This window comes from Ambystoma mexicanum, chromosome 3q (assembly GCF_040938575.1).
Source record: "Ambystoma mexicanum isolate Mex_15411 chromosome 3q, UKY_AmexF1_1, whole genome shotgun sequence".
Lineage (NCBI taxonomy): Eukaryota > Metazoa > Chordata > Amphibia > Caudata > Ambystomatidae > Ambystoma > Ambystoma mexicanum.
Genome location: NC_090926.1, coordinates 93,011,852 through 93,038,030, shown reverse-complemented (window position 1 = coordinate 93,038,030; position 26,179 = coordinate 93,011,852). Strand labels below are relative to the sequence as shown.

Here is a 26,179-nt window from a genome sequence, read left to right as displayed (position 1 = left end):
GAAGAGGGCGGAGAAGGTGCTGTGGAGCACAGCGGCGGGGATCCCACCGCCAGCCGGAGACGCAAGGCCCGGCTCCCCTCCTATGTTGTCATCTCGTCGGGGAGTGAGGAGTCTGGTGCCGGGTCCCAGGCCGCAGCTGCCGGGGGGAGGTCCAAGAGGCGGAGGTTGGAGTTGGACTCCTCGGCAGCAGAAGGGGCAGCTGGGACCCCACAGGGCCCAACAGGGGAAGATGGCACGGAGTCATCCAGGTTGGTGGGGGGTTTGGTGGATGAGGAGGCCGTGCAAGCACCAGAGACGGGGTCTGGAGGTGGGGATCCCACTGGTGCTAGTGGTGCAGTGCAGGACCAGGGACAGGAGGCAGGACAGGCCGCCGCGGAGGTGCCTGTGTGCAATCCTGTCCCTGATCCTGTCCCTGCATCATCTTGCACCAGCAGGGATGCCTACGTCCAGACCCGTTTTCAGGCAGGGGATGAGCTCACGTCAACTGGCCTTCCTCTGCCTGCGGACGTGGCTATCCAGGTCCGGGTTGAGCCTGTCCTGGCTGGTGTGGCGTTGCATCAACGGGCCATGCGAGGTGACCTGCAGTCTTTTCATGAAGAGACTGCACGTCATCTCGAATGGCTCGTTGACCACGTCAGCCTGCTGGTACAGGTCACCCAGGCCGGATTCCTCCGTCTGATGGGGCTTGCTCCGACCCCCTCCTCAACTGGACCCCCTACGCGCCAGTCGTCCTCTGTGCCATCTTCCCACCCATCAGTCACCTGGGTGCCCTGTGGAGCTGCCTCTGACGGTGCGGCCAGGCTGGTGGAGGAGGCATCCCTGCCACAGTCGGGAGTCGGACGTCCAGCAGGGGTGGCCACATCTACGACTGCACCCCAGCCGGCGGAGGATGTGCAGGCAGCAGGAGGCAGTGCACGGGCAGAGGCACAGCAGCAGCAGCAACGTGGTGGGGGCCATGAAGGCTCGGGGCCTTCAACATCGGAGGGGCAGGCATCGGCCGGAGGGCAGGAGGACCCAGGACAGAGAGTGTCTTCCGTGTGGCAGCGGTTGGGCCACGCCATAGATGCGGAGCGGCAGCGGGCGGAAGAGGCACGGCTCACAATGGTCAGGGCGGAGAACTCCATGCGGATGGCCCTGAGGCGGGCCGAGTGCCTCGAGGCAATCCGCAGGGGTTTGGAGGTGGAGACGTCAACGGCCCTGCGGACCCTCGGGGCCATGGAGGAGGACTGCCTCCGGGACATTGAGGAGGAGTTCGATGATGCCCTGGCCCGGGACATCCACAAGTGAGCCGTGAAACTAGCCCGCTGCCCTTGTACATAGTTATGTAGGTAGTGTTAGGTTTCATTTTTGTTTTTATTTTATTTGGACCTTTCGGACATTGGCCACATTTATGTATATATTTTTTTTTTATTAGTTAGTGTAGTTAGATAGGTTTCCTTTATTTTGTTGGGATAATGGACCCTCGCTTGTTCCCATGTACATAGTTCACAGTTGGATTGTATTATTTTTTTTACTTTTTAACCATGGAGCAATGGCTTTCTTTTTTATTTCCCATTGGATTTTGTTTTGTGGACATTGACTTTGGACAACATTACTTTGGAATTTTATTTTTGGTTTTGCTTTTTTTAACGGACATGCTTCTTTTCATTTTTGTACATTCACGTTTCTGTTTCTTCATTTTTTATTCTATTTATGTTTCCTTTAATACATATTATTTTTTGCTGAACTTCAATGTGTGGTATCTCATTGGTTTCATGCATTTCATGATATGTGTTTTGAGATTCACTGACACCCATTGGGTGTATGTGAGGGAAATGTGTTTGTTTCGGAACGTGCAATTGGTGTTCTGTGATGTAATTGCAAATTATGAGTGGGTGGATGCAATACTCGGGTGGGTGTTTTGCATTTGGAGGCTGACCATAGGGACCAGGGATCTAGATTGTGATGACATGTTGGCTGGGGAACATGAGTTGCACATGGGTGGGGGCCTGCTGGCAGGTGCCCCACAGTGCTGGGGGGTGGGGGTGCTGGGAAACATGGGTGGGGCCTGGTGGTGGGTGCCCCACAGTGCTGGGGGGTGGGGGTGGTGGGGAACATGAGTTGGACATGGGTGGGGGCCTGCTGGCAGGTGCCCCACAGTGCTGGGGGGTGGGGGTGGTGGGGAACATGAGTTGGACATGGGTGGGGGCCTGGTGGAGGCTGCCCCTGGTGACTGGGGGGTGGGGGTGGTGGGAGACATTGGTGGGGGCCTGGTGGAGGCTGCCCCTGGTGACTGGGGGTGGTGGGGGTGGTGGGAGACATGGGTGGAGGCCTGGTGGAGGCTGCCCCTGGTGACTGTGGGGGTGGGGGTGCTGGGAGACATGGGTGGGGGCCTGGTGGAGGCTGCCCCTGGTGACTGGGGGGGGGTGGGGGTGGTGGGAGACATGGGTGGGGGCCTGGTGGAGGCTGCCCCTGGTGGCTGGGCGGTGGGGGTGCTGGGAGACATGGGTGGGGGCCTGGTGGCAGGTGCCCCACAGTGCTGGGGGGTGGGGGTGGTGGGGAACATGGGTGAGGCCTGGTGGAGGCTGCCCCTGGTGACTGGGGGGGTGGGGGTGGTGGGAGACATGGGTGGGGGCCTGGTGGAGGCTGCCCCTGGTGACTGGGGGGTGGGGGTGCTGGGAGACAAGGGTGGGGGCCTGGTGGAGGCTGCCCCTGGTGGCTGGGGGGTGGGGGTGCTGGGAGACATGGGTGGGGGCCTGGTGGAGGCTGCCCCTGGTGGCTGGGGGGTGGGGGTGGTGGGAGACATGGGCGGGGGCCTGGTGGTGGGTGCCCCTGCACTGCTGGGGGGTGGGGGTGGTGGGAGACATGGGTGGGGGCCTGGTTGCAGGAACCCCACAGTGCTGGGGGGTGGGGGTGGTGGGGAACATGAGTTGGACATGGGTGGGGGCCTGCTGGCAGGTGCCCCACAGTGCTGGGGGGTGGGGGTGGTGGGAGACATGGGTGGGGGCCTGGTGGAGGCTGCCCCTGGTGACTGGGGGGGTGGGGGTGGTGGGAGACATGGGTGGGGGCCTGGTGGAGGCTGCCCCTGGTGGCTGGGGGGTGGGGGTGCTAGGAGACATGGGTGGGGGCCTGGTGGCAGGTGCCCCACAGTGCTGGGGGGTGGGGGTGGTGGGGAACATGGGTGGGGGCCTGGTGGAGGCTGCCCCTGGTGGCTGGGGGGTGGGGGTGCTGGGAGACATGGGTGGGGGCCTGGTGGAGGCTGCCCCTGGTGACTGGAGGGGTGGGGGTGGTGGGAGACATGGGTGGGGGCCTGGTGGAGGCTGCCCCTGGTGACTGGGGGGGTGGGGGTGGTGGGAGACATGGGTGGGGGCCTGGGGGAGGCTGCCCCTGGTGACTGTGGGGGTGGGGGTGCTGGGAGACATGGGTGGGGGCCTGGTGGCAGGTGCCCCACAGTGCTTGGGGGTGGGGGTGGTGGGGAACATGAGTTGGACATGGGTGGGGCCTGGTGGCAGGTGCCCCACAGTGCTTTGGGGAACATGAGTTGGACATGGGTGGGGGCCTGGTGGCAGGTGCCCCACAGTGCTGGGGGGTGGGGGGTGGGGAACATGAGTTGGACATGGGTGGGGGCCTGGTGGCAGGTGCCCCACAGTGCTGGGGGGGTGGGGGGGGAGGAACATGAGTTGGACATGGGTGGGGGCCTGCTGGCAGGTGCCCCACAGTGCTGGGGGGTGGGGGGGTGGGGAACATGAGTTGGACATGGGTGGGGGCCTGGTGGTGGGTGCCCCTGCACTGCTGGAGGGTGGGGGTGGTGGGAGACATGAGTGGGGGCCTGGTGGCAGGTGCCCCACAGTGCTGGGGGGTGGGGGTGGTGGGGAACATGAGTTGGACATGGGTGGGGGCCTGGTGGCAGGTGCCCCACAGTGCTGGGGGGTGGGGGGGCGGGGAACATGAGTTGGACATGGGTGGGGGCCTGCTGGCAGGTGCCCCACAGTGCTGGGGGGTGGGGGGTGGGAAACATGAGTTGGACATGGGTGGGGGCCTGGTGGAGGGTGCCCCTGTACTGCTGGGGGGTGGGGGTGGTGGGAGACATGGGTGGGGGCCTTGTGGAGGGTGCCCCTGGTGGCTGGGGGTGCAGGGGGACATGCGTTGGTGGGCAGTAGTGCAAGTTGACATGTGGGTTGGCTGGGGGGCATGGCCATGGTGGATGGGGTGCCTGCAGGACATGTGCAGGGTAGGCCCCTGTGCAATTCACGTGTGGTGCTCCCCGCGCACCCCTGTAATACACGTAGCCTGATGGAATCGCGTGTAGAACTTCCCGTGCACCCCTTAAATACGCGTACCCTGCTCGCACTGGCCCAATTGCGTGTGGAAATTCCCGCGCACCCCTGAAATACACGTACCCTGATGGAATCGCGTGTGGAACTTCCCGCGCACCCCTGGAATACACGTACCCTGCTGAAATGGCGTGTGAAACTTGCCCCGCACCCTGAAATACACGTACCCTGCTGAAATCGCGTGTGGCACTTCCCGCGCACCCCTGAGATACGCGTACCCTGCTCGCACGGGCCCAATCGCGTGTGGAAATTCCTGCGCACCCCTGAAATGCACGTACCATGCTGAAATCGCGTGTGGAACTTCCCCCGCACCCCGAAATACACGTACCCTGCTGGAATCGCGTGTGGCACTTCCCGCGCACCCTTGGAATACGCGTACCCTGCTCGCACGGGCCCAATCGCGTGTGGAAATTCCCGCGCACCCCTGGAATGCACGTACCATGCTGGAATCGCGTGTGGAACTTGTCCCGCACCACGGAATACACGTACCCTGCTGAAATCACGTGTGTCACTTCCCGCGCACCCTTGAGATACGCGTACCCTGCTCGCACAGGGCCAATCGCGTGAGGTACTTCCCGCGCACCCCAGTGATACACGTAGCCCGCTTGCCGTGCTGGTACAGGGTTAGCGCAGCCCTTTGCGCTGGATTGGGTATATTGATGGCTTTTCCCTGCAGGTGAGGCGTTCTTGGGGGCGTAACTGGCACTGCTGCAGGGTCGCTGCGCCACTGTGCGCCACAGCTGGTTTTGGTGGCTGGAATCCATGAATACGCTGTGCGCGGAAATGGATTTTAGCGCACGCAGCTGGCGCAGGGATTCGCACGCGCACACTGTGCGCCACTTGTGCGCTGAATTCTATGAATTACCCCCTTAGTTTTAGTACTGACATATCATTTTACCCACATTGCATTTGTAGAAAATGTGTTTGTTTGGAAAAGCAAACCTTCTTGCAGAATCCACATTCACTTTGTGCGTATAAATGATTTTGTTTTTGTTTGTTTAAACCTCAGGGGAGTCCACCTTCACAAATGGCATTCTCTCATATCTTATCTTTTTCCAACTTAAAAATGCATGATGTAGTGAGCATACGATCAGAGAGTTACAAACCTTTGTATTAGCTCCCTGCCTGCCTTATGTGTGCACTGAGAAGTTGCATATTGAGATGGTACTTCATGAATCATTCCTTCCAGGGCCTGGGGGTGGTGGCAGATGGTTTGTTCAACATCCTGCTCATTCTTCAAGTCTTTGTATAATATTTAAGACCTCTGTATAAGTAATTGCCATTTTCTGTATATGAGCATTTGATTTAAGAGCATTCAAAACATTGGGCCTCATTACCCGGTAGGCGGTGAGCGATGGCGCTATTAGCGCCATGGCTCATGCCGGTAAAATACCGGCACCGCCTTGGCGGAAAGGGGATTTACCGCCCCATTCCAAGGTTGGAGGGGCGGTAAATCCCCTTTCCGCCATTTCCCTTCCCCATTCCCATTTCTGCCCCATAGGGCTCTATGGAAATGGGGAAGGCGCTAATTACGGCACCGCAATTTTGCGGTGCCGTAATTAGCTCCGAGGTCCCTTAGCGGGTTGGATATTAACGCCTGCAAGAAGCAGGCGTTAAATCCTCCAACCCGCAAAGGGACCTCGTAGTACGGCGGTAAGGGTTAACGGTCACCGTTGCCATTAACGGTGACCGTTAACCCTTACCGCCGTCCGTGTAATGAGGCCCATTGTCTAACATCTGGGAAGAGCTATATGTCTGCCTGGTAACTCTTGTGTGCTGCCTGGCTGAGATCAGTGTTCTAAAAGAGGGCCGGTACCTGGTTATATCACATTACGAATTGTGCAAAGTAGTAGAAAGGAACAGGTTCATCTTTATGCATGCACCTCAAACTCCAAAGGCATGAGATGGATAGGAAGCCGCTCTCCTCATATGCGTATGTAATGCCCCGAATGTCAAGGCAAATTGAATGATATATAGCTGACCCTATTCCTGTGAGATTCTAACCACAGCATATCTATTCATTTTTGGCAGTGTCTACATCTTCTCTGTCATGCCACAATGTAAAGCGTTCCAGCAAGTAGCCAGGGGGGAAGAAGCCGCCTGCATGGTATTCCTAACCAGCCTAAAGCTTTTGGATTTTCTTCTGCACATCATAACTCAAACTGTTTGCTATTCTGACATTACATCCACCCAAGCCGTACACCAGGACCGGCTAATATTATGTGATTTTATTTATAGAAGAGGGAGGGGCTGAATCTTAGGTTTACATTTACTTAAATAATATGTTATCTTTCGTTTCCTACATTTAAAGTTGTACCATTTTATTCTCAATTTCTTCTTAGAAATCCTGTATATTTAATTCTCTTAGGATATCTGGGCATTTGGGAACTGATCACACCTGAACAGCCATTCTTACCCTGAGACCTGGTTAAAATTAGGTGCCAGAAAAGGAAGCATTATCTCCAGACAGCCCTTGGACACAGGTGGAGTGGCTAATAAATCACCAGTAAAGTAGCTCACTGGCTGCTGGTAGGATAGCTCAGTGGATTAAGCACTCACATGTGTGATTTGCAGGTCACAGGTTTGAATCTTGGCAATGTCCAATCAGCCTTTCATCCTTCTGAGGTTGATATAATGAGTACCAATTTTGATTCTGTAATAATGAATGAATATACAAATGTTCGATGTAAAACACTATGGCCCTCATTACGACCCTTGCGGAATTCGGAAAACCATGGCGGAAATGCAATACCGCCATCGAATAGCGCTCGGTGCGACTATGACCCGTCACCGCAAAGTACGAAGCCATTAGCGACACCGTAGTGAACGCCAACGCTAACTGCACCAAGCACGCGCGCGCGCGCGCCATGCCAAACCGTAAACACCACCATGGCGCAAGGGTACGCTAATTCCGACCCTAGCGGACATGTACCTAACGCCATCAAGCATGGCGGAATGTACCATTCCGCCATGGTGAGAAGTACGGCATCGCGAATCAACCGTAAACGGCCCCACTGAGTGCCTGTACACCGCTCCCTGCCCACAAAGTACAACTCCCCGTAGGTGCAATGAAGTCACAATGCAACCAGTGAAATGTACAAGTCACCCATGCATGCCAACGAACAAAAGAAACACAAGAGGGGCCAATGGGAGCTGCAGGGCACAGATGGCACGAATACAGAAGCCAATCCAATGGACATGACCACAGTCCCCCCCCCCGAAACGCACGCAAACACACCAGCAATATTCCGAAAATCACATCATGCCACCAGTCCACCTGGCTGACCGGCATCTGTTACACAAAACCCAATCCCCCGCCCCTGAGCATGACAACATTCAAACAGTCATATTGGCAGCCCCCATCCCTGACCTCACTGGGCTACGTAGGCAAACGCGCCCAGTACAGTACCACGCAACTAAACTCCGAAGCTGGAACCCAATGCAGATCTCCTCACAATACATCGCTCCCCAAATAGGAATATGCCACATCACTTGCAAAGAAGAACGCTACACGGGCCAAATCAGAATAGAAATTTAATGCACAACAAAATCACCAAGCCCATACAGCCATTAGGCCATGAACTCCAAAACACATTTCACCATTGTGGGCTGCATCCGCAAGAAATGACCAGCCACTACTTGTGTGACGCCCTGTTCCATCATGGTACACAGAGCCACATTCACGTACGAAAAGGCAACATGGAAGCGCACAGAACCGCAGGGCCGTCCCAATGGGGAGGCACTAGTCCAGCTGAAAGGCCGAAATGTTGCTCCGAGCCACCAGTACTGCGTAAGGGCATGTGGCCCATTGGCGATCGTCCCATAAGATCGTAATGCTGCTCCACTGATTAACACGAAGCAGCAGGTGTCGGGAGTAAAAGCCATCTGCAGGAGTGGCATACAGATGGCAGTGGCAAAAGGGGAGGAGATACCTGTCAACCAAAAGAAAAGAAAAAGAATAGAATGGCCATCAGAACTACATTCGAACAACTCACTTCAATGATCACACTAAATCCACAGCCATATGCATGCTAGCCCACTCCAAAGGATCATCACCACCCAAAAACCACTTGCGACTCATAACTATCTATATCGAGGTGTAAACACCATCACAAACGAGTGTACCTGTGCATGCGTCTGTGAAAACAGAATCCATCTGATGGGATTGGTAACGTGCATGGACACAAGTGTCTGAGGGCGCGTCGAGACAGGGAGGGCTCAACAAGGCCAGATAGACGATGGTCCCACTATGGCAGCCCTGCATCACATAGCGCAGGGGAGGCGGATAGATTCCAAGAAGCCCTGTACATGGCAAACTCTGTATCAAATCACCTGCCCATGCATCCATTCATCATTCCCTCATCCCGGGATTAAAACGCCTGAATATTTACTCACATAACATTAGAAATATCCATTGAGTCTGTGCGTTATGCAGCCTGCAAAATCCACAGTGCCCCAGCCCGTAATTCCAGTGTAGTGAAGTAACATGTATATGGGAACGTCCGGCCTCATCGCCCACGTCGCTATTGCGCATCCCAAACCATTCATATCAATCATTGCATCCTCGCCATGGCCCCTGTCTCAAGGACATTGAACAATAGAACGTTATATTTGCAGTCAGACCTGTGGGCATTTCCTCGCCGCTAGCTGAAAACCGAAAGCGCCGCCCTTCGAATTCCTCATTTGCAACATCACGTCGAAGAGGCATCTGTGGCCGTTTGAAATCACAAATTAATCCATCTAGTGCGGCTGTGTGTGAAAATGGCAACTGCCTTCACCCACAAATGGGACGCCCCGCCCGTCGTTGCAACTCGGTACAGTGATGCATGAGGGCCCACCGTTACTCGAGTACTACGTACCACTGACCCTTCACAAGTCTGTTCGCGACTGCACAGATAGTATGTGAAACAATGGGACCACAGCAGAATGAACATATCAACCAATGTTACACGGCCATCGGGTACAAATACATGATTGCAATAGCAAGATGCCATTCCTCGAATTGCAGCGTTGTGTGCGGGACGTGCTCGGCCAAAGGGGAGAGCAGTTTGCACAGGTGGAATGAATCACCACAGGTGGAGGCCATACAGCCTGAAAACACATAAATTGCACACCCAGTCTCCTCCCACAACCACACCCACTCCGAAATGCTACCGGCAGGACTCGCGATGTTGGCCCTGGGGGACCTGATAGCACTGCAAGTACTCCAACTCCAAGAAGAAGACGAACACCAACTACAACCGGCCGCACGGAGGAGACGCAGGAGGAGGAGGAGGCCAAGGCAGGGCCAGCAAGGGCCGCCAGCACAGCCACTACCACCACGCAGGCAGCCCGCAATCCCACGCCTCCAAGCACATCCGTTCAACCTCACTGATGAGCAGATCCACACCCTCTACCGTCTGGACCGGGACACCATAACCGCCATTGTGGACATGACACAGGCTGACCTTGTCAGCATGATAGATAGCCCAACCGCCATCCCACCCCTACTGAAGGTGGTGTCTGTACTACACTTCCTGGCCACAGGCACCTACCAGCACACAGTCGGACAGTTGCATGGCATTTCTCAGCCACTGTTCTCACGTACACTATTGCAAGTGCTCGATGCCCTCCTGCAGCACGCAGACGACTACATCTCTCTACCACGCTCGGAGCAGGAAATTACCAACACAAAAGTGGGATTCCATGCACTTGCCGGCATACCAGGTTGCATTGGTGCCATCGACTGCACCCATGTGGAATTGGTCGTCCCACATGCCATGGAGGCCCAGTACCGCAACCGAAAACAATTTCATTCCCTGAATGTACAAATGGTGTGTGACTCCAACAGGATCATTACACATTGTTGTGCCCGATTCCCTGGATCAACCCATGATTCTATGGTCTTGAGGAACTCTACAATACCACGCTACATGGAGCGACACGCAGGGAACAGATCCTGGCTACTCGGTGAGTCTCATTACATGCATGATAATGTGGGGTATGTGATTCGGCAATGACCTGGCAGGAAGGGGGGGGGTGTGCGTACGTAGCAATGGCATTCCACATCATACGTTTATCATCCACATACAGGTGATGCTGGATATCCACTGAAGAGATGGCTCCTCACACCAGTCCGGAACCCACGGGACCAGCATGAGGAGGACTACAACCATGCCCACTCACGTACCCGTGTAGTCATTGAACAGGCATTCGGCCTACTGAAGGGTCGTTTCCGCTGCCTCAGCAGGTCTGGCGGGGCACTCCTGTACCGCCATGTGAAGGTTGCAAAGATGGTCATGGCATGTGTCATGCTCCACAACATGTGCGTACGTAGAAATGTGCCCATGCCCCCTGACGCAGAACTGCAAGCACCTGATGATGGTCATGATGAGGGTGGGGATGTGGCAGCACCTCAAGGAGTCTGCGAGGCACCGGAGGGCCGTGACATTCGTCAGCATCTCATAGATGCATGCTTCTAGCACTCACGCCTGGTGGCTGATACATGGACACGGGACTCGTGGCACTGTGTGTGTCTGGGACATGCACAATATGGACTGTACGCCTATGATGGCCTAGTACACAAAGATCAATGTCCACACATCTCATTGGTTGATCGTGCACTGTTTATGGCATATGTGATATCATGTTGAACACCCTATCGACCCGCCACCCAAGTGAGCCCAACACACCCCCTCCACCCTCCTACCTCCCCCCCGAACACCAGTGTCCAAAGATGCTCATTGTCAGTGGGCAGTCGCTATTGCAAGCCCCCTCTGCGGGTGTCAGGGGCACCCCTGCCTGTGGAGCGCAGGTTCCTCCCAGATCTACGTTGGGGGCTGCCCTGGACGGAACTTGCAACGGATGATGTCTCTGCCTGCTCACGTCCATGCATGTCCCTGAGGGTTTGCGAGAGCTCAGTGAGCACACGGCGCACTGCGGCAAGTTCGGCACATACGTCTTTGGACGTCGCATGCAGTTCACCCCTCAGGCTCTCGGTGCTTCTCTCCATTTGTGCCCTTAGTGTCTCTGTACCTCTCTCCATTTCTGCCCTAAGTGTCTCAGTTGATGTTTCTATGTCTGCCTTAGTGCCCCCACATTCATCGGCATGGTCCTTGAGGAGCGTGGCCAGTTGCTGCTGTTGCACGATTAACTGGTCGAGGGACTGTTGCCTCTGCTGGGCCATGGCCATTTGCGGGGGTGTCACAGAGGGGCTGTGGACCTCATGTTGCCTTGCCACAGGGCTTGTGGGGGATGGCCAGTCGTCGTCTTGTGGGTGCCCCTGCGTGGCATCCTCATGTTGTACGGGATGGGACAGACAGGGGGATTGGGACAGGTCATGGATGGATCTGACTTCGACATCCCCGTCTTCTGTGTCGGAGCATGCTGCCATCAATAGGGTGTCACCTATGGTGCTGCTGCCACCAGAGGCAGTGCCTTCTGTGGCATCCGTTGGGGGGACCTGTGGTGGTGGTGTTGTGGGCATGCTGGCTGCTGGGGTGCCTGTTGATGTTCCCTCCTCTGTGCTGCCACCTGATTTGTGCTGCTGCCGTGTCTTGATGCGTGCAGCTGAGGTGGAGGGTCTTTGGCCGTTGGTCTTGGCCCTCTTTGCAGGTGTGCTGGTAGGGGTGTCCTGATGCTCGTCGTTTGGATCGGACCCTGTGGTGGAGTAAAGGAGGGCGAGGGTTATTGATGGGTCTGTGGGAATTGGAATGGCATTGTATCACATGCATTGGGGTGGTACCTGAGGGTGATTTGGGTCGGGGCCTTGGAGGTGCTTTCATTTGTGTGTGGAGTGAGGGTGCAGTTGTTTTGCAGCCTGCAGTTAGGGTGTGCCTGCTGCACGTGTAGTGCGTGTTTTAGGGGCTTTTAATTAATTATGTATTTATTGTGGGTTTTAACGTGCGCTATCAGGCCGATGTGTGTGGACGTTCTCCTGGACATGTGTTTCTGTTGCACTATGGGGACACATGGTACTTCACATGAATGGACTTTGTGGATTTGGCATTGTTTTATCTGGCCCACCTACCTGAATCTTCGGATGTCTGCACTCCTTTCTCCATCCCTCCGACTCCCTCTATGCTCTCCATTCCGATGGTGGAGGCACAGATTTCTTCCCAGGGGGTCAACTTGATGGGTGATTCAGGACCTCCCCCGGTGGCTGTGGCAATGTTGCGGTTGGCAGAGAGTATGCTGCGGACGCGTATCCGCAGGTCGTCCCATCGCTTTCGGCATTGCTGTGGGTTGCGGGGTGCGGTCCCCACCGCACTTACCCGCTGTGCCACCAGAGCCCATATGGCCTTCTTGTTTGCAAGTGCCGTCCTGGTCATTTGCGTGGAGAAGACGACGGCTGCATTCTCCTGGAGGGTCTCTGTTAGCACGGTGAGTTCCTCACGGGAGAAGTGGACCTGCCGCTTGCGGTCGCACGCTTTCTTCGCTACTTTTCCCATTTTTCGTGGTTTCGCTAGGGTGGATGACGGGTTGGGGTGTGTCTCAGGGTAGTGTTTTTGGTGGTTGTGTGGTTTTAGTGGTTTTATAGGTGTACGGCGGGATGTTTCCCATTCCGGGCCCATGTTTTTACTTCCGTTTCCGTATATTTCCGGTCACCGTACTTTCCGGTAGGCGCACACTGCGGTGTCCGCTGTGATGGGTGGCGGTATTGCACCTAGGGCGCCGTACGGCGGCGGTGTGGGCCGTTTTGGGGCCATTTCCGCCATCGCGGACTTTGCACTTCCGCCATGCCGTGGTGCTCGTGCCCGATGGGTCGGAATGGGCCGCACTTTGCTCCTTCGTGCAATGGCGGAAACGCTATTTACGCTGTGGCGGTCCGGTCAGTCACTTTCCGCCAGGGTCGTAATGAGGGCCTATATAAATAACAAATTGACATTGTTAATGTTGCAGCCATTTTATCCTCACATTCTAATCCTAGGCTCTCCTAATCAGTATGTGTAGTTCAATGTTGAAAAACTTTAAAGGTTAGAGTGAGTGTTCTGTAATATGTAATGAGCACCAATGAATATTATGGGCCTCATTATGAGTTTGGCAGGATTGTGGTGGTAAATCTGCCTGCCAAAATACCATCAAACTCAATTACCGTTACTGTCACATCGTCCTGTGGAGTTGCCACGGTATTACAAGTTGTGATAATTCTCAATTTTTGGAGTCCATAGGACTCCATGAGGATTTTTGGTGGATTTACCGCTGGCAGCATTACCACATGGAAAATCTGCGGAAACTTAGAGGATTTAAATCCTCCATCTTTTCTCAGAAAATGAGTGAATTTATCACACGTAATACCGACAGCACCAAATCCGCCAAAATTATAATTTGGTGGTGCCTGAAATGTGGTGTTAGTGGACTTACCAAAATGCGAATAGAGCTGAGGATTGCCACTCAGTTAGCAGGGTGCTCTCAATTAGCTCTGTGTATAAGCTGCAAGATTATGGTTCTTCTTTTCAAAATTCCTTTGCTATTATGAATGATATACAAACAAAATTCCAAATTAAACTGTTTGTAAAACACCTAAATGTTCTTTTAATTATTATTGCACAGAGAAAAAGATACGTCTGGTCAGTGTCCATTAATTGGCCAATGCGTTTTCGGAAAAATAATTCCTTCATCAGGACTGAACACTATCAATGTTACCACGTAATGAATATCACATGCAAGTACAGGAGATGTGTACATACCCGCAAAGCAGTAAGTCAAAAGCATCAAATGGTGGAAAGCAGGAAAAATACAGATATTCTTTTTTTAAACTTTTTTTTATTGAACAGCTTGGCAGCTAAACACAGGCATACAAAACACAAGGTAAATCCAAGGTAGGTACATTTAAAACAGTATAGGCATACAGTCAGTGCGTTTAGTTTGAACATTTTCCATCAAGGACACATACATCGGTGAGCGCAGTGTAGGAGAACTCTCGGTTCAGATTAGACCACCTGTGCTAGTGAGTGTGGTAGTTGGGGAAGTTGTATCCGGCGTCACACTTAACTCCGACATATAGGAGCGGAACCGGACCCAGACATCCCTGGGCCTCGATTGAGCTGGTTGTAGGCAGGACCACGCTTCCTCAGTGTCAGAGGCCCATGTGAGAGCTCTGAGCCATTGTGTGTGTGTGGGGGGTGCAGGACGAAGCCAACAAAGCAGAATGGCTTGCACCGCAAGGAGCATGCAAAGGCCGGCCAGTTTCTTGGAATTTCGGGGGAGCCCAGGGAAGTCATGGAATAGAGCCTTCATTGGGGAGGGGTCTATACGTTGATAGAGTACAGCGGAGACGGTTATGAACACTGTCTCCCAGTATTTTGAGAGTCGGGGGCAGGCCCAGATCATATGTATATAGTCAGCGCCATCCTGTCCACATCTGGGGCATCTTGGGGAATGATCGCTAAGCATACGATGCAACCTGCTAGGGGTATAATGAAACCTATGTAACACCTTTAGTTGGATCAATTTGAACCGAGAATTGAATGATACCTGGTGTATGCGGGCACACATGTGGGCCCAGCGGTCGTTAGTCACCTCCTCCCCGAGGTCCTCCTCCCATGCCCGCCTGAGCCCAGTGAATTTCGGAATGGATCTAGATTGGATCATTGTGTATAGCCTAGATATTTTCCCTCTGGTAGGCATGGGGGAGGTCAGTTCCTCAATGGCGGGATCGTCCGGCGGCATTGCTGGGAACATGGGATAGGTTTTTTTCAGAGTTTTACGTAAGGCTGAATACTGAAGCCATGCACTCGGGCCTCCCCTCAAGGGCAGCGGTAGGTCGGGCCACTCAACAAAGTTACCCTGCTCGAATACATCGCGGAGCAACTCGTATCCCGCTTCAGCCCATCTACGCACGGTCGACGGAGGGACAAGCCACCGGATTTAGTGTATCCCGTGTCAGAGGGATGGGCTGTATCACCAGGGAGCGGATGTCACAGTCGCTGACCGCTAGCTTTTCGAGTCTAACATGTGGGGGGGGATCTACTGTGTTGAACCAGTAGGACGCGTATTGGATTTGAGAGACCAACCAGTATTTAAGAAAATCGGGGGCCCCAAAGCCACCGCCAGCCATAGGGGTAGACAAGGTCCCGAGCTTGAGCCTGACCGCGCCCGAGTGCTATAGGAAGGAGTTGATGTTGCGTGACAATGCATGGAAGAAACCCTCGCCCGGCCACAGGGGGACGTTAGTGAACCTGTATAGTAGTTGGGGCAACACTATCATTTTTAATAGCCCTATTCTGCCTGCCAGGGAGATCGGCAATTTACTCCACGCCTGAGTCTTAGTCTCCAGGTACGGTAGGTAGTTATGATAGTTCTCCTCAAGGGTCGCCTCGGGCTGACGTGTTATTTCAATCCCCAGGTAAGTGAACTTCGATTGTGCCCACGCAAACCCCATGGTGTCGGGGGGGGGGTGCATTCCGTGAGTGGAAAGAGCGTAAATTTTGCGCAGTTCACCTTGAGGCCTGAGATGTATCCGAAGTAGATGACATCTTTCAGTATCGTGGGTAGATTAGTGGAGGGGGACCGCACGAAGAGGAGTGCATCATCTGCGTAGAGGGATACGATATCGGCTTGGCCCGCCGAGCGAAGCCCCCTGTGCGAGTGTCGTTGTCGAAGCATGTCGGCGAAAGGTTCTATCGCCAACGCGAAAATCAGGGGAGAGAACGGGCAGCCTTGTCTTGTTCCTCTGGAAATATTGAATATTGGAGAGCATCTGTCCTCCGTGCGGACACTGGCAACGGGCCCTGAGTAAAGTACCTTGACCCAGGAGTAAAAAACCGGCCCGAATCTGCATTGTTCGAGCACCCGACCGAGGTATCTCCAAGAGACTGAATCAAACGCCTTCTGCATGTCGAGGGTCGCGGCAACCGCCTGCACACCGGGGCTGATCCTGCTAATTATATTAAAGAGCCTTCTAAGGTTTAGAGCGGTGGAGCGACCCGGGATGAATCCCGCCTGGTCCGGGTGTATAATAGATGGCATACAAGGAGCAAGTCTGGTCGCTAACATTTTGGCGAAGATTTTCGTGTCACAGTTAATGAGGGAAAGCGGGCGATATGAGCTGCACTGGGTAGCAGGTTTACCAGGCTTGAGCAGTACCGTAATTGTGGCCTCGCGGAGTGATGGGGGGAGTACGCCTGCTTCCACCGATTCCTCCCAGAGAGCTATTAAATGAGGGAGTAAGAGAGTCTTATAGGCTTTATAGAATTTGACCGGAATGCCGTCGGATCCGGGAGCCTTCCCCGAAGCGATAGAGTCTATAGCCTCCGTGAACTCTTCAGGGGTGAGTGGAGAATCGAGGGATCCAGCGGTCTCGGGAGAAAGGACCGTTAGAGGGAGAGCCGCAAGATAGGAATCCACCTCCGCCTCCGTGGCCTCATCCGACTCGGAGTACAGGGCTTCGTAGAAAGCGAGGAACTCCAAGTTGATGGCCTGCGATGTAATAGCTAAGGAGCCATCTGGTCGAGCAATCCCAGGTATATGTGGAGGACCAAGCTCATGGCGTACGAGTCTGGCCAGGAGGCGGCCCGGGCGTTCGCCCTCACCGTATCTCCTCGCCAGGCCGGGGCTATCTAGGAATTTTTGTTCCCGATCCGCTCGAGACCGAAAAACGTCTAGTTCCGCCCCTATGGCTGCAAGGGTCGCAGGGGTTGAAGAACGTGAGCACTGGGCCTCCAGGGCCGATAGTTTGGCTTCACTGGCAGAGATATCCCTTCGGATTGTCCTGAATATGCCGCTCTCTTTAGACAGTGCTATGCCCCTAATGTATGCTTTAAAGGCCTCCCATAGGGAGGCCTGCAAGGACACCGAGCCCCTGTTTATTTAAAAAAACTCCTCAATGGCTACCTCGAGCTCCGATCTGAACAGAGGGTCAAGGAGAGAGTGGGGTTTCATTCTCCAGCGTCTGGGGCGGTCACCGTCTAGCCTCCAGCACATGGTGATGGTCACCGGGGAGTGGTCCGATAAGGTCCTAGGGGGAATCGGTAGTTGTACTACATTTTTGACCAACACGTCAGAGATTACCCACCTATCAATTCGGGAATAAGAGTCATGAACTGAAGAGTAAAAGGAGTAAACACGGGAATCAGGGTAGAGTAGGATCCATCCGTCCACAACTGCAAGGCGGGGGAAGCACGATAGTGCAGCATAGGCCGCCCTGGAGAGCTGGCGGGGCCTGGACCCAGATCTATCAAGGTCTGTATCAAAAATGGTGTTGAAGTCCCTCCCCCAGAGAATAGGAACCAGAGGGAATCCATCTAGAAGGGATGTGAGGTGTGTGAAAAACTCCGGGTCATCTATGTTGGGACCATAGATATTCAGCAATATCACCTCCCTATTCTGGAGTGTAGCATGGAGTAATACATATCTACCCTGGGCGTCTATTTGTGATGAGAGGATTGTGAATTTAAGACTCTTATGAATAATAGTCATAACCCCACGACTTTGAGTAGAGAAGTTGGTGAAGTATCTCTGGGGGCCCCAGGTTCTGGCAAATCTTAAACAATGTTCAGACCGCGCATGCGTCTCATGTAAAAAGAGGATCTTGGTTCCATGGCGTTCCGCGTGCAGCTGTATCTGTCTCATTTTTTTAAAGTTGCCAAGCCCCCTCACATTCCAACTCATGAAGGTTAGATTGACCTCCGTCGGTGGAGCGGCGACGCTCATATCGGCGGGGTGATAGTGTCCAGTGAGCCAATGTAGCAGCCCTGTAGCCTCAAGAACACAGCATTACCTTGTGATCCGCCCTCGCTGCCAACGCCAAACTTTTTTACAACAAAACACCCATCCCAACCCACCCCCACCCACATCCCTCCCCCAAATAGAGGAATGACAATCCCAAAACCCCTAAACCAAATCCAAACCAGTGGTATCAATGCCTGGGGGCCTGTGGGCCGGACTGATGACACCGCTCCGGGCCTGTGGCAGATCCAGCAAGAAAATGGTGCCCGCAATAAGGCTTCGGACGTGACTTGATAACTATATTCGGCACAGTTTGACTTGGCACAATCATGTAGAGTAATCCAACCAATAATCGTTGAAAGGTACAAGTGTGGTATATTCTTGGCGTCGGGCAGAGAGCCGGTGTCGGCGCACCCCAACGGGCGAACTGAGTGGCTGTAGAGGAATAGCTGGGGATAGAGGTCAACCCGGGAAGTGGTCATCAATAAACCTGGAGACCTCCTCCGGAATCGTGAAAAATGACACCCGATGTTGTGTTCCACCCGAAGCTTAGCGGGGTATAACATGGAGTACTTGACTCCGTGATCTCTGAGTCTCCTCTTCACTGCCAGGAAAGTTTTGCGCTCCCGCTGGACGGCCACCGAGAAGTCAGGGTATAGGTGTATCCTTGCTCCATCCAATAGAAGTTCGCCTTTGAGTCTTGCGGCTCTAAGGAGGGCATCACGGTCTCGAAAGTTAAGGACACGCGCTATAATGGGTCGTGGAGGAGCTCCTGGCTTAGGTTTAGTCGTCAGGGCCAGGTGTGCCCGCTCTATGGCAAACTGTGGAGAGAATTTCAGTGAATCCAGAAGCGACAGCAATGTGTGTTCTATAAAGTCTTCCATCATTTCTGTAATGCCACTCTCAGGGACCCCAATGATACGGAGGTTGTTACGCCTCGAGCGAGACTCCAAATCCTCACTTTTTTTTCCACCTCCAGGATGCGGTTGGATAGCGCCGTGACCTCTGAACGTAGCGCGCCCAGGCCATCCTCGGCTGAGCTCACTCTGGTCTCCATCTCAAACACTCGACTGTCAGTCCTCTCAATATGGGCCTTAATAGAGGAGATAGTGCCGTTCATGTCATCTAACTTCGAGTGGAGTGTGGTGAAACCTTCACGGATAAAGTCCATCATGTTCTGGGATTCTGAGGTAGCAGGGGTTGAGTTAGTCACAGGGGCCTGTGCAGAGACCTCCTCAGCGGGGCCGACCGCAGTCTTCGCGAACATGTTGATGGAGCTCTGTTTTTTCCCAGTCCCTTTTGTCATTGTGGTAGTGATGTGACTCCGGGGAGGAAAAGCCGATGGTGTCTGCAAAGTATAGCCCCCAGAGGGACCAGGCCTCCGTAGCAAGGGCTGGTAGGGTAGTCCGAAGTCAGGCGCCCTAGGAAGAGGAGAAGCGGGGTCGGACCACAGTGAGGCGCACGGCGGGAGCAGGCCGATAACAGGGCGTCCTCTATCGAGCGCGGGTGATCGGTATCAATGTATTAATCTGACCTTATCTCCGCCTCGAGGCCACCAGGGATAGCAGCCACCCCAACCCCCACGTACCTTGCGGCCGCCACGGGTCCAGCAGTCCAGTCCAGGCCAACAGGGGAGTGCAGCACCAGGTATCCGTTGGTGTGTCGCAGCTTTACCCTGGGTTCCAAGATCACGCTGGGGGGGAGGGGAGAGCCCAGCGAGGGGGTCGTGCAGGATGGAGGCCGATGTAGGAGTCAATGAGGGCCCGGGAAGGAGCCGCCCAGCCTGGGGGCAGGCCCGCGCACGAGCTGTTATAGTTCTAATATCTGCGGTGTTCAGCGTCGGCGCCGCATGGCCCAGGCAGTCGTGTGGTTCATTCCAGGTCGTCGCCGCTGAGGTGTTCGACCGTCTCACAGGCCTCCGCAGGAGAGGAGGGGCGGCACAGCTCCAAGGGCCTGGGCCTACAGACTCTCCTCGGGTGTCGGATCTCGGCGCGCAGACACGTGGGTGCTGGGGGATGGTCGCGGCAGTTCCCAATCCCAGGGTTACCGGCACCGATTTTCTTCGGGATTTGGGACAGTTGGTCCCTGGTCCCACAGCTCACGAATCGTAGCAGTCTGATTCAAGTTGTAGATTGTAAATGCCTAAAATCAGGATAGAGTGATCTGCCGGCCGCGGAGCTCTCGCCTCAGGTGGCCATCTTGTTCGGCGCTCAAAATTGCCCCGAATACAGATATTCTAATGTTTCTCGTCGTAAGCAATGCTGTAAACAGTTCAATATTAATAAAGTACCTGGATTCTGATTCCGTAAGGTGCATCTGTGGAGGTAATGGAAAAATGGGCAGTCCTTAAATGACATAGGATTGGGGGATAGGAACGTGCTTTACAACCCCGTGACGCAGCGGGGTCATCCTTGCAAGCATGTGATGACATTTAGGGCGCCTTGCGTCCCGCCCTGCCTGGTGAAACAGGGAGTACGGCTTTGCACAGGACCGGGGACATTTCAATAGCGACCTATCTGGACATACATGCAGTGGTTTCATGCACTTAATAAAGGTACAGAGATGTTAATGTGCCAAAGATCACAACTGTGAGTTGATGGACATATCTTCTGTATGAAATTGCATAGATTGAAACTTGGTAAATAATACTGCGCTGGATATCTTTTAATGTGTTTAGATGAACCTAATGAGTTCAAAGACGAGCGTGTGATGCTCACTAGGAAGGGTTTCCATGACATTACCATCACCTTTTCCCCACACCGCCAACATTGTGATGAGGCCCTGGGTGCCTTGTGATTCAAGCATATAACTCTTTTATCACAGACATATTTGTCAAATATAAATACATGCTTTGGAGTTCATTTGCAGTTATACAATGGGCCTCATTATGACCCAGGTGCTAAGTGTTTAACGGCACCATAAAAGGCTGCGGCGACGTTAAACACCTAGCGCCTAATTACGAGGTCCCTTTGCCGGACCGACCTTAACGGCTGGTTTTACCAGCCGTTAAAGTAGGGACCCGCAAAGGGACGTTGGTGCTAATTACGGTACCGCAATTTGCGGTACCGTAATTAGCGCCTTCCCCATTCCCATTGAGCCCTATGGGGCAAAAATGGGAATGGGGAAGGGCCATGGCGGCATGGAGAATTACCGCCCCACCAACCTCAGAATGGGGTGGTAATTCCCCATTCCGCCATGGCGGACTCCGGCATGGACCATGGTGCTAATAGCACCATGGTTTAGCGCCGGAATCCTAATGAGGCCTTTACTCGATGGCTCTGAACTCGAGGAAATCTTCCATGGAAGCATATGGGGTGCTGCTGTGGCATGACTGGGTTGTTGGCTATGATATTTTTAAGTCCGCGTTTCCATCGGAACAGCCAATATTTAGAGGCTTATGACTATTGCGCTGTTTGACAGATTTCCACAAAATTTGGCCAAACCATATACATTCACCTCAGAAATTGTTTAAAAAAGTTTCTGTACAGGGGAGGTAAGGTTATAAGGGCATGCCGAAAGTTGTGTTTCTCATTAATTTCCCATAAGGAATTTGTTGCCACCGGAAAAAAAAAACCTGGAAAAATACCTGGATGGATTTGCATCAAATCTTTGTGAGAAACGGCCTCAAAATTGTGCTTTCACGAATTTGCTGCAAGTCGGTCCAGTATTGTATTTAAAGAAAATCCCCAAAATGTGTACATTTACTTATAGATATGTTTGCCTTTACATTAACAAATCTATTTTTAAAAGTATAAACCCTGATTTAACAGGTATAAAAAAATATATCAATGTGATCGTTTGGGTGATGCTCCATTTATATTTCCAGATATTCATCGATCATAACATCACAAAATGGGAGAATGTTGGTTGGCTGATGTTCGTCAAACCATGTTTCAGAAAGAGCCCATTTTGGATCCAGAGATCCAACGTGGTAAAACTGTTGTGGAAACCTTCAAGGAAGGGGAATATAGCACGATTCTGAGGCATGTTTGTGACAAAGGCTGAGTAAGGACATGCTCCATTGAGGTGGAATATAGCATTTTCCTTCTGAAAACACCCAGCCATGTTTGGCTGCAGGATCCAGAGACCGGCTCACCAGAACACGGAATAGAGAAACTGCTGTCCCATTGGCCATCCAGTAATCAGCAAAATATAATTTACTAACTGTTAAAGGAAGGGGGGGTGCTACCTTTGCAACCCATTTTACCAGAAATGGGTGTTGCAAGAGTAGGTTTAATGTACATTGCCACAAATATATAAATAATCACAGGGCTGTGATTTATTGTGAACTGCAAATACAATTACCAGCATTTGTTAGGTGCTCATGGGAGAGGTTAAAATTAGTAGGTGTGAATCAAGCAAACTATACACCACACTAGGATCACAATAGCACAGCCTAAGCCAGGGTAGCCTTCTAAGCAAACAGAGCAAAAGAAAAAAAAGTGAGACAGAGAGAGAGTGGGATTTAGGAGAGCAGATAGTAGATATAATAGGAGGAAAACAGACACCTTAGTCCACAGCCATATTGATACCCAAATACTGGGTTTCTACACGTGTATGGCAGTTCAGTGCATGACAAAATAGTTATGGTGATGCAATGATCATATGGCATGAGCAATGGTCATAAGAGACTGCATGTGGTGTGTATTGTGGCAGACCACTATCAGCATGCCTAGAAATGTTACACATACCATTAGTACCCAGCACGCTCTGTCCACGGGCAATACTACATGTGGATTGGCTCTTTTCCGAGCCATACCACATGGTATTCCCGTGGACATACGTGCATGGCTGCCTTTTGTTCACGGCGGGGGGTGTGGCAGCCCCTTAGCCAAAGAGGAGGCTCGAAAAAGGGCATTCCCCGCTCTGAGCCTCCTCAAGGCTGGAGGCTGCCTTCGTCCCCCGCAGGGGACTCAGGTACGTTTTATTTTTCCCTCCACCCACCTCCCCTACAAACTATCCCCTCCCCGCCCTCCCTACCCCGCTTACCTTTTTTTAACTTTTTCTCAGGAGTGAACGCGCTGGAAACACTTCTGTTCCGAGCGCGTCCGCTCCCAATGGCCGCCATTGAAAGGGAAAGCGGCCATTTATTTGGCTTTTTCTTCTTTTTTTTTTTTTTGAAACGTGGCAGCATTTTGGATAAAAAAAAATGTCATTAGTACCCCGGTCTAACAGGCCGGGGTACTAATGGCTATAAGACCCTCGGCTGCTACGCTCGGGCCTGTAACTAGGGGCCCCGGGGGCATTACCTGGGGTGGTATTGGCCCGCTGCCTCAGGTCTTATTGCACAATAATGGTCAAAGGAGACGATTTGAGGCATGTTTACAGTGACATATAGCAGAAGCAAGATGCATACGTATCATTCATGATAATTGGAGCCAAAGTTGATATGGTTTAAGGAGTTGAGATAAAAAGAGTGATCGGAAGTGAAGAATAGAGGGAGGCAGGATTGGTTTTAAAATTGGATGTTGCTCAGAGTTTCCCATTGCAAGGTTTCAGACTCACAGCTTAAGAGTCAAATCAGTTTGTTCGATGTCAGACAAGGGTACACTGAAAAGGTGTCCATGTGTGGCTGTGCCCATTGCAAGTTTTCAGACTCATGGCTGAATGGTCCCATCACAGTATGCAATGTCAGACAAAAGTGTTCTGATTTACAGTTTAATTGTCCGATCAGAGAGTCTGATGTCAGCCAAAGGTATACTCAAATAATGTTGATAGCACTATATTTTAAATATTGTGGTCGAACTCTCTCAAGTGTGTTTGATGTGATGAGCTAGAGGCCGAGTGGCCATACTCAACTCTCAATTGTTCGGTGATGCATCAGTAGTCTGAATGACAGCTAAAGTAACAGATACAGTATGTGCAGAAATTAACAGTGTGATGTAGGTGAGACAGCCAGAGGTTGCTGCCAAGTGGTCAGAAGATAACCAAGATACCTGAATCAATCTTAACCAGATATAGGAAGTATTGCTTTAACATAAGTGGCATAAGCAGTAGTTTTCTGCAAAGACTGGGGTAGAATGTTACGATGATTGAGTAGAGGTAAGGGATGTCGGTTTGTGGTGTGATCCATGGCATAAAACAAAGTGGAAGTTGCAAATTTGGGAAAGTGAACCCAATGAACAGGGCACAATTATGTCAATAAGTATAACACATGTTTGCAATAAGAAGAGCAATAAGGAAGGTGGGAGTTAACTTCCAAGAAAATGTTGAGGTGAGTAATATGTATGTTGAGAATTGAAACTAGGACCATCACGCCCCTAGTAAGGTGTACAGTTCCTCATCAATGTTGCCTAGCCAATGATCTGCTTCATTCCTAGAATAATGTATTGTTGCATATTAGAGCATAGCCAAAGTATGGAATCTAGGTGGATACTAGAGTATATCCACTGAATCATATTGAGCTTCATTTTAGAGTATAGCCAAGGTATTGACTCGAGATGCATATCAGAGTATAGCCACTGTATTGGGTCTAGGTGCATATTAAGGTATAGCCACTGTTTTAAATGTAGCAACCTATTTGGGTATAGCCACTATACTAAATTCAAGTGCATATCTAAGTACAGCCACTGTGTGTAATTTTAGCTGCACCTCTGAGTATAACCTCTGTGTTTGAATTGGGCTGCACTTTAGTTTTAGCTACTATGCTCAATTAGCTGCATATTTGAGTATAGCCACCGTATTGAATTTAGCTGCATATCTGACTATAGTAGACTAACCCTAATAAAAACTGTAATACTCTGCATACCCACCGCCCAAAACTGAACAAACCAGACACATACCTCTGCTGCAAAAAACACAAAACCACCAGCAACTACAGACCCTCCACTGACATTCCACACCCCCCAACAGGACACTAAACCAAACACACATAAACCACCAATATACAACCTTACACCAAACACCACAGAACGTCCACCAAGTAAAAATAAACCAGCAAACAGTGACCGGTTTTTCTGAACTGTTACCCACTGCACATCAAAGCTCTCTTGTGCTTTTCCCTCTAAATCCTACTACCTGACCCCTCCCAACCCCCTTAATTTTCAAATCCGCCAGAGCACCTGGAGAACATGAAAATGGCAGCGGTGCACAGTATAAATATCAATAACATACCATAACACAACACAACATAGCAATTATAGTCCTGCTTTCTTCTAACATGTTTAGCACTTTATTTTACTCTTTAAAACAAGCTAGATATTTCAAGATATTAAGGTCCTGATTCACAGAAGTGTTTTATAATGGTGCAATCCCATAGGACAACGCTCTGTGAATCAGGCCAATAGTCTTTCTTATCAGACTGCTCTCAAGTGCTGCAATATTCTTGTTTTCAATGTGAATCTAGTGTTAACATGGTTAGTTTCCCACGGGGCGATTGTGAGCAAACATCATATGTTTGCATTCACAGTTTGTGTTTGTTTTTGGCAATGGGGACATTGAATGTTGACAATTCTTGCAACTGCTGGTTTTGTGATAACCCTTCTGGTTGTTTCATTCTATGAGCCAGTTAGAGGATGTGGTGTTTCTTGGTTCCATGCAGGTGCCCTTAAGCAGGCCAACTAGGGAGTGTGATATTGTGCGTTTATCTTATTGTTCTTCTGTCTAGTGTGCCTGTGCGGCCTCTGTTGGATAGTCATATCTCCAAATATTGGTTTAGAATGTTCTGATCATCTTCATGCTTTGACTCCTAGTCATTATCCTCCCAATATCGGGTTCAAAGGGATCAGTGCCTTCCTGTTTGGGTTTTACTAAGGTTTCACTCTTGGTCAACCTAGCATTTTGAAACCTGATTAAATCATTTTCTTTGAGTATCCCGGTTTAAGCAATATGTATGCAACTTTTCAGGCTTTCTTATTGAAGTCTGTAGCATCTCAAGATTGGTGCACTGGAATTTCGCATAAGGAATGCTTGACATAAGGCTTATTCGATGGCTAATCTATGCATGGAGGATGGCATTGGAGTTTGTAGGTTTGTGATGCAATTGGTTTTGTAATTCGCCATTATTTACAAACTTTTTTTCATGTAGATAGTTGTTACTTGTTCCGTCATGTTCCTCAGTGAATCTTATACTTCATTGGTTGTTGTTCATGATTTTTGTAAAACCTTTCCAACCTTGTCCACTGCCATTCTAAGTGCACATTTTTGCAAATAGTCCTCTTTCTCCTTTGACCACACTATAGGGCACATTACAAGTTTGCTGGTATCTCGCCGATAATTCC

General features: G+C 51.7%; 1 protein-coding gene across 2 annotated transcripts in view; it reads left to right on the top strand.

The window, feature by feature from the left end:
- The window catches only part of PDE1B (phosphodiesterase 1B), a 1,810,462-nt gene that overhangs the window by 1,476,392 nt on the left and 307,891 nt on the right, over window positions 1-26,179 (top strand). The window lies entirely within an intron of this gene.